Genomic DNA, 10,112 nt, shown 5'->3' with positions numbered 1-10,112 from the left:
AAGTAGAACGACTGGTTCACCCGTTGTCAGTATAATGTGACCTGGTGGGATATGTTGCTTGGTGTCCTCGGCGGCATGCTTCAGTGATATAGCACTATAAAAAGGGCAAGAAGTCACAACACTTGTTTGTTTGTTTGTTTGATTAATTAACGTCCTATTAACAGCTATGGTCATGTAAGGACGGCCTCCCATGTATGCGGTGTGTTGTGTGTATGTTGTGCGAGGTGCGTGTCCTGGGAGACTGCGGTATATTCATGTTGTGTCTTCTTGTATAGTGGAACTGTTGCCCTTTTTATAGTGCTATATCACTGGAGCATGCTGCCGAAGACACCAAGCAACACACCCCACCCGGTCACATTATACTGACAACGGGCGAACCAGTCGTCCCACTCCCTTTTTCCTGAGCGCTAAGCAGGGGCAGAAACTACCTCTTTTATAGACTTTGGTGTGTCTCGGCCAGGGGACAGAACCCAGAGCCTTCCTCACAGGGGCGAACGCTCAACTCAAGGCCAAAAGTGAGGCGGTGCCAAGGGAGGCATTAGGAAGGATAAAGTCAGTTAGGAAGAATAGAAAAGATAAGATCCTAAATTTAGTCGCCTTTTACGATCATGCAATAGGGGCAGCAGGTACAATTCTAACGCCCTACCTGCAACACAATCATACCGCAATCATCCAAAACAAGCACCTCGCACTTCACGCACGCTACACACTGCATGCATCGGAGTTCGTCCTAACATGACCCTGACTGTTAATAGGACGTAAATTTAATCAAACAAACTACATACCTAATATAAGGCTTTTAGCATACCAACATAAAAGACGTTCAAGTTTTTTTTATGTGGTTAACCTTGACCTATATTCAAGGTCACAGGGGCTTAAATTCTAACATCTTTATTTATAACTATTTCTTGTCAAGTTCTGAGGCCTAGAGACCTGAAATTTAACCTGTAGCATGCTGCCATTAATGGTAATATGAATAACCTTGGGCGAAATTCCTTGCTGTTGAAAAGCCTTTCAAATTAACAAATGTCAATTTCTAGTTCTGTGTTGTGTTGTTCCTTAAAAGCTAAAATTTCGATTCCTGTATTATATATGTAATTAACTTTTTAGTTATAGGTATAAATCTTATTAAACGAAACTCTGCTAGTTGAGAAGTATTTGTGTTAAACGGACTCGAGTCTGGTTCTTAGTTCCGTTTAAGGGAATCTATGCTATAGGGACCACAGTATCAAACCAAAAATAGATTCCTGAAAATCCCCTTATGAACAAGATTTCATAGAGAGGTTAATGTTTCGGAGCCTGATGATTGGGTATTCAGCTTCATATGTTTGATGTGTTGGTTGGGCAATACATATAGAAGTAAAATACATGTATGTAAAGAAGTTGTATAATTCTGTCAAGTGTGTTTCTGACAGGGAAAGGTAATCAATATTTCAAAAATATTTTGGTCAATATTTGATGCGTAATTCAACATAAGATGCAATCCCCACACAAAAGTTAAGCAAAATGGTAGATCTTAATTTCTTTTTATTCACAGGTATGCGAGATGCCAGTCTTCAAAATTAGTGACAGGTGACCAGACTTGAAAACTCAATTCAACCTGGACAGTGGCAAACGTTAACATATCGTATATAGGGAAATCACTTGGTTCTTCTGACTCTATAGAGATTAATTCTGTGTTCTGTCGTACCTAAAAAGCGCAAAGTTTGGATCCTGTATTATATGTTATTTAAAATGCTATCACAGATAGGAATCTTATTAAACGGAACTCTGCTGGTTGGTTAAGCGGAACTCGGGTCTGGCTTAGAAAACAGGACTCGGTCAGATCCGTTTAATGAAATCTGCGTTATAGATATTAATTCTATTTTATTGTTCATGAAAGCTCACAGTACGATTCCTGTAATTCTTACGTAATTAAACATCTTATTATAGGAAATCCGCTCGTTGGCAGTATTTCTGTTAAAAGGAACTCGGGCCTGGTTCCCAGTTCCGTTTTAGCTTAAATGGAACTAGGAACTCGTAACCAACTTCAGCCCTCCATACACTTATTTGGTGGTGGTGCTATTTTATTATTATCATTACCCTACCAGACTTTGCAAAGTATTCTATTATAAAGTTACACATGGTTACCGACATGGATACTGAGTGGGCGACACCATAAAAAACTTTGATTATTGCCTACATGTATCATTTATAATACTATCGATTCAAACAGCCATTGCGGTGAATATCATTATCCACTTAATTACACATCTAAGTGTGTGTTGGTGCGTGCCTAGTGCCCTATGAATAGACTGCCGTAACGCACCATTGATTGTAGAAATAATATTGTGAATATTTTGTTTTATTATTTTACTCTCAGAAACAACCCTTTAGGACCGGCTACCTTTAAGCGCTATTCTGTATGTAGTGATTATTACATTATGGTTTTATTTGTGTAACGTGTATTTTTCAGGAGTTTGTTTACGTCTTATTAGCAGCTAAGATCATAATGTTTGGTATATGTTTATTTATGAAATTAAACTGAATAGGCGTTATTAGATACTTAGTGTGGTCATACTCGTTATTTAATTTCAAGTTTATGGCGTTTTTTTTATTTGTAAGCTACCCCCATCTTTTTTGGCATGTAAAACAAGTTTATCACTGGCATTTAATAAATGCTCAATTTCGACATATACAGTCTTCGTTGTTTTGTGGCCAAAAAACATAGCAGTGAATTTTGTGGGTTAAGTTATTCAGCTGGTTAAACAAAATACGATGATATAATTGGATTTATGCACAGCATAAAGTAATTTGCATCAACTATTTTTTCATCTATTATTATGTTTTTCCGGTTCATCAGTATAAAATTATGTTCCGTATCTGGGATTTATAAAAGTGGTAGTTTCTGCTCCTGCTTAGCATACAGGGAGTGGGACGACTGGTTCGCCCGTTGTCAGTATAATGTGACCGGGTGGGGTGTGTTGCTTGGGTCTTCGGCGGCATGCTTCAGTGATATAGCACTATAAAAAGGGCAAAAATTCCACTATACAAGAAGACACTTCATGAATATACCGCAGTCTCCCAAAACACGCACCTCATACATGGGAGGCCGTCCTTACATAACCATAGCTGTTAATAGGACGTTAACTATTCAAACAAACAAGCAGACAAACCTTTGCATGAAAAACTTCCGTGTACATAATGTAAAGAGGCGGATTGAGGAAAATCGAATGCATTTGTTTCGGATAGTGAGTGATAATATATTATTATTAGAATTTGTATCAGATGAGTGGGCTATAGCACTCGTAGTGAATTCCAATATTTGTATATAAATAAAAAGTATAATAAATTTAGAGTTCAACAATTACAAATACAGCATTGGTATATATACTGTAATCTATAATGTGTATACTGATAAAACTAGAGGAGTTGTGTCCCTTTTATTAGTAGTAGATTATCCATATATATATATAATATAAATCTATAGGAAATTTGTAGACACAACTACTTAAGTGTCATTTTTCTATAATAGTAAAATTCAATAATGTTATAAAATTCATTTGCATAACTTAGGTTGAAAATAATTACAGTAATAGTAATTTTTATCAGATGAGTGGGCTATAGCACTCGTAGTGAATTACAATATTTGTATATAAATAAAAAGTATAATAAATTTAGAGTTCAACAATTACAAATACAGCATTGGTATATATACTGTAATCTATAATGTGTATACTGATAAAACTAGAGGAGTTGTGTCCCTTTTATTAGTAGTAGATTATCCATATATATATATATAATATAAATCTATAGGAAATTTGTAGACACAACTACTTAAGTGTCATTTTTCTGTAATAGTAAAATTCAATAATGTTATAAAATTCATTTGCATAACTTAGGTTGAAAATAATTACAGTAATATTAATTTTTATCAGATGAGTGGGCTATAGCACTCGTAGTGAATTACAATATTTTTGTATCTAAATAAAAAGTATAATATATTTAGAGTTCAACAATTACCTATCCAAGATAATGTGAATGGTTAGTTTTTATTTTGTCCTCATGTTTTTGTTAGTTTCTTCCAGAACCATTCACAATATCTTTATGTACTTACTATGACGTCATGTTTTACAAATAAAAGAATTCAAACCCCTGAAGACCGGCATGAGCCGAGAAAGCGCTAGGGAGGAAAAAACTGTTTTATAGTTGTGTTTTCTTTTTATGTATATATATATATAATACAAATGTATATGAAATTTGTAGACACAACTACATAAGTGTCATTTGTCCTGTAATAGTGAAATTCAATAATGTTATAAAATTCATTTGCATAAGTTAGGTTGAAAATAATTACAGTAATAGTCTAAATATTTATTTAACCCTTAGACTGCCAAGTTTTTGACGTCGCCAAATTCGAACTCTCAAATAGCCGATCTGCCAATTATGACGTTATGGCAATTATGACGTCATTTCATTTTTGCGTTATATCTTCAGGAGATTAATGCATATACGCTGACACAGACACTCGCCTTAATGATTATTAGAAGAAATAAAATATGGATAAATTTGTTTAAATTATATTGATATACTAATTCTTTTTATATCATACTTCCACATTTCATATGTTTCTGGGTTTTTTTTTTTAAATATCACAAAGGCGAGTTTATGACATATGAAAAATGATGAATCCATCAAAGTTGAGTTATATTGTATATATACACGCCACTGTGCTGTATTGACTAATTAACAACACAAAGAGAAGTTTTTTCTCAAGATCAACCGTAAGTCAATTTGACAAATATTTATTAACTTAAAATATAACTATAGGTTTTTAAGTGAAATCCGTGTATTTCCGAAACAAAGTTTACACAACACAGGCCTATATACATAATTCTTGTATTTCAGTTGATGGTGTAGTTTTAAATCTACATTTCTATGCAGTGGTGTAATCGAATACATTCTCTATGCAATCCTCTCCTGCATAGTGTACATGCAGTTTGGCTTCGTCGCCTGATTCCTCCGCGAGCACGGCTAGAGCATACGCAACAGTCTTTTTCTTCCGTCGCGGGAGGACGTCTACATGACATCTCCTCGGTCTCGGTAAGAATTATATTAAGAAGAAATAGCTATCACAGAATACATGGTAGCCTTTGTGAAACAGGGAGGTTTATCTGAAGAGACTTCCCACGACTTGAGTTCCTTGCAACTCTCCTCTTGGTGTTGGATCAAATTGTCGCCCTCTGTAAATCCAGTTGCCGCTTCACACAGCATCCGGAACTTGATACCGAATTTGGCTGCCTTGGTTGGGATAAACTGACGCATTATACTATGACCTCTTGCAGACACTAGCGTCTCGTTGACACATAGCTCTTGATTGGGTATCAAAAACCTTTGAAATATTCTGTTAATAAAGGTCAACAGTGGTTTGAAGCGTGCAGCTGGATCATATGCTGGATGCTGCAAAATAATGAACCATGTCGCATGAAAAACTGTATACATCCTACATTTTTGATAAATTGCCAAGCCTTTTAAACCGTATCGTTTTACAACATTCAGGGACGGCAAATTAGCTTAACAATTTCATAGAGGGAAGTATGAGAGACCTTTAGTCTCTGTTATTTAATGAATGCTCACATTTCCTATTTTATATAAAATCACTCAATAACACATACATGTCTGTTTGCCAATCTCCGATAATCAGACACGTGCAGGAACTAACTTTAAGATGTTTTGGAATGTCTTCCTAGAAGAAACTGTCTTAGACCAGAATTGAAGTTGGCTCGGTAACATAGAATTCCAATACTCTTCTATGGATGTCTTTCTAACATTTCCCACGTTAAAAAATATGGCCAAAAAGGATTTAAACGTCTGTACTGTCAATAGTTTCCATCTATGCAGTCGTGCGAACCTGCCTAGATTTTCTGTCGTTCGAAGATAATTCCTCGCATAGCTGTCAAAGTAATAAATACAGATACATGTAAATGACAATAAAATTACAATTAAGGAATGGATAACGTTTTTAAAATATATGTACTGCATGCTACAGTAGATCGGTATAATCAAATACTTGTATGCAGTTGATAGATATTGTCAAATATACGTATACAGTAGATCGGTATTATCAAATACATGAAAAGAGTGATCGGCATTATCAAATACATGTATACAGTAGATCAGAAGTACATGTACAGAGTGGGACGATATTTATATTTATGAAAGGTACAATAGAAGAAAGATTTTATGGATTTACCGTAAAGTTGTGAATGTTATTTACAAGACTGTGTTCCTTCTTTTATATGATATTAAGTAAAAAAAAAAAACACCATATAATACACAGACAATTAAGTGATGGGCTGTATAGTGTATAATTTTGTCAATGTTATTGTGCTATATATTTTGCTGATTCCCGTTTTATCTACATATTTCACAACATTTGATGAATAATTTTCTTTCCAATGCACTTTCTTATTAAAACTTATAAAAAGATCCACTCACAAAGTGCATGACAAATAAAAGTTCTAAGGTTGATCATCAAATATATTCTTTTCCAATTCAACTTGGTAAATCAATATTACTGGTACTATAGGTGTAATAACGTCGCACTTGCTAACGCAGACTGTTTATCATGTTGCCTGTTTACCTGTTCGTTTGACGAACGATCTCCTTCATCAGGCATTCGGGAAATAAAAACAAAAAGTCTTTAATGGGCCTGGCATCCCTTGAAGGCATGTTGAACAGTCTTGAATTTTCTTGAAATCTTGCATTTCTTCTATTTTCTTCTGGGGGAAATACGCGGAACCACGCCATCATGCCGTCAATGTCTGACGTCATGATACATGACGTCCTAATGTCAATGGCGTCATCATTTCGATGGCGTCAGTACACCGTTATTTTGCAGTAAATGCAATTTTATCAATAATCATGTTCTATGTCTTTTCTTCTATCTCTAGGTTAAAATATGTGTTTATAGTAAAATAAATGTATCCCCATCGGCCCAAATCGGCCTTTGGCAGTCAGGGCATATGTACGATCGGCCCAAATCGGCCTTTGGCAGTCAGGGCCTGGTATGATCGGCCCAAATCGGCCCGTTGGCAGTTAAATGGTTAAAGTACATTTAATTATGATATAGTATAATAATCATATTCATGTTTAAGGTACATGTTTAAAGTCAGAAGTCTTGAGACAGCTCCATGTCATGTTTAAAGTCAGAAGTCTTGAGACAGCTCCATGTCCTTGCAAATCACGTTCACATACTCAGGCTGTATCTGTAGAACAATTTAAGTGTTCTGCGTTTTACTGGGTCTGGTGGGGGTCTTTGGAGGAGGGTCCGGGTAGGCTCTAAGGTCAGAAAAAGTAGTAACAGTAGATTTTTGGCCATCGTTTCCTCTTACAACTATCCTACCATCCTGGGTCCAAGTGCCAGAAATCAAGTTTTGCTTTTTCAAGTATCTTGCCTTAGCAATAACATCCATTCTCGTTTTTGCTTCATTTAGGGGATTTTGCCATTTTCATTCCTTAGCTTTCGATTATTAAAAAGGTCAAATCTTTTTTCATAAACAAGGGCTCGTACTCTGTAAGAAATGAAGCGCACAATTATATCCCGGGGGTAATTTGAGTTAGGCTTCCCCACCCTGTGGGAGCAGCTGATAACTGAGGACTCGACCATGACACCCAGTCTCATTGCATGATTTTATTATCAATTGGTCGGTATCCTCTTCCTTAGATTCAGGAATGCCATGGAATTTTAGGCAGTTACGCATTGAATATTGTTCAAGGTCGTCAATCATGGCTTCTACTTTACTGACATGGTGTTTAAGATCTGTAATGCCGAGGGCCGTTTGAAGTGAAGTTTTAAAAAAATCATTATCCATCAAACGTCTGACTATTTCATCCACTTGTTGTGGGTCCTGGACAGCCACAAGAGTATCAATGTGCTCATTTTGACACTGAGTAAAAGTACACACAAATAAATACTTGAGTACGTGCAATATGACTCCCGTAAATCTCGTGCTGTGCGCTAGAGAACAGGTTAATGGCTTTAAATTAATGTCACAAATACATTGAAAGTCACAATTATATACACAAGTATATTTACCAGTGTTGATAATGTCCTTCACGAAAGGTGGACCATTTCTGCGGAGTATTAATATGTGTATGTAGATATAAGCTCCGAAGCCTCGATGACACGTTCTCTAGTCAATCATTACCGGAAGTAGGATCAGGTGGTATAAAACTCATCCGAACATGATCCCTTATGGGATGTTGTCAGATCCTGTGGACACAAGGATCAGTACTTTAATCAGATTGAAATTTCCGAGGAACATGATATTTTTGTCAAGAACAAGTCTGACACCTCTAATAAGAGGAAATGGGGGTGTATTACATCGGCTTGCAGTTCTAGTTTTTATCAAAATATGTCCTAATTGCTATAATTGTGAACAATGGAATAAATTTGAATTTGAACAATGTATGCCTATGTTAAAGTCCTGTGCATACTCTGTTTGTTTGATTATGTTGGACGCTCTGTTTACTGCTAATACTACACAAAATGACTCCCCTAATTGAGATGTGTTGTCAGTTAGCGTGTATTTTCGCGTACTGCAGTAGTTTAGTGTTGTTTATCATTGAAAGCCTTATTAATATAACGCAATCACGCTGAAATGACCAAGACGCCTGATAGGACATTCCATTTGGTCATATTACTCTGACAATATGGAAACCATTGTCGTTACCTTTAGTCTGAACTAAGAGCTTAATAGAACTCTTATTAGTTATGTAAACGATAGTATGTCCAGGTCCAGAGTCTTCCGTACAGTACAAATGCTACAATTAAACCAAACCATAAGTTTGTTAAGAGCGACAAAAGAGAAATGAAATTAGTTAGGAAGATAAAATTGTCTTCTCTTACGATCATGCATATTTGGACAAAACTTATAGGCCATGGGCTAGGAGGGTCCCACATGCACCCCCAAAACCTCCGAACCAATATTTTCCTTAACCCTTATGACCCACTGATCACAAATGAAAATGTTAACATTGCATAAGTTGGGATGAACTTTCGGTTATGACGTCATCAAGATGGCCGCAATCTCGAATTTCACTAAAAAATGAAAAATAGTCATAACATTGACATTTTAAATGGTAAATTTTCAGCAATTTTTTCAAATTTGGCTTGACGCAGCAAAAATGATTTAAATATGATTATTCGTTTATCAGTTATTTGATCTTTTGTCAATCTGTAAACACAACAACAAAAATAAATAGAAATACAACAGAGAATTATTGTTATACCCTCATTAGGTTTACAAAACATCACCGGATGCGTATAATGGGCATAAGCTATTTTTCGAACTCCAAAACGATGATAATACAGTTCCCTGGTGTATTAACAGATTTCCTTAAATAGAATATTGACTATTGAAGATTTATAAGTAGAAAACATTGACAGAATATCTAGGTGGGTCAATTCACAGTTTAACATAATCTATTTTCATGTTTGAAATTTTGCAGATTAGCAGCGTCCCAAAAATAATTATTACAGCACAACACCTACTGTTTCCGTTAATATCATTAACAGTTTCTAGAACGTTTATGTCTTTGAAAATGAGCACATTCATGGTTTTTCCCTTAAATAACATAAGCAATGTGTCGGATGGTTACTACAGTATCACATATTTCTTTCACTAGTTCTTAATAATAACGTTTATCATTGTGTGTGCTTTCTAGCCTCGCTACTCTATCCACTGAAGAGACTCGGCATGTCTGGTAGCTGGTAGTCCAAATCAGAGTAATCGAGATATCAGTATCAACTTCGTCGAAAGCCAGAGTGTCTTCTTTAATGTCGATGAGCTGATATGAGATTACATTACCAGCGTTGTTCTAGCCTGTCATCTTTCATGACCCATCCATGGCCAGAGTTCATATCAGGAACAACAGTTTTAGATTCTCCCTCAGATTCTTAGATATCGTATATGCTGTTTCAGACTTCTCCGGCGTAATGGAAATTACACCAGATCAACATTCTTCGAATAGTGGAATTGGTTCTCCTTAGCACATAGCTTCATAATTTGTATGAAGTACCATCATCAATCTTGTGGACCCTCGTGCGACCATAAATGGCACAGTTGATA

The 10,112-nt window shown here is 35.8% G+C and overlaps 1 pseudogene; it reads right to left on the bottom strand.

The window, feature by feature from the left end:
• Window positions 1-5,089: 5,089 nt before the first annotated feature.
• LOC138329025 (piggyBac transposable element-derived protein 4-like) lies at window positions 5,090-6,813 on the bottom strand (annotated as a pseudogene).
• Window positions 6,814-10,112: the final 3,299 nt, after the last annotated feature.

This window comes from Argopecten irradians, chromosome 8, assembly GCF_041381155.1.
Source record: "Argopecten irradians isolate NY chromosome 8, Ai_NY, whole genome shotgun sequence".
Lineage (NCBI taxonomy): Eukaryota > Metazoa > Mollusca > Bivalvia > Pectinida > Pectinidae > Argopecten > Argopecten irradians.
The sequence above is the reverse complement of the archived record's forward strand: the minus strand, read 5'-3'. Positions and strand labels throughout refer to the sequence as shown.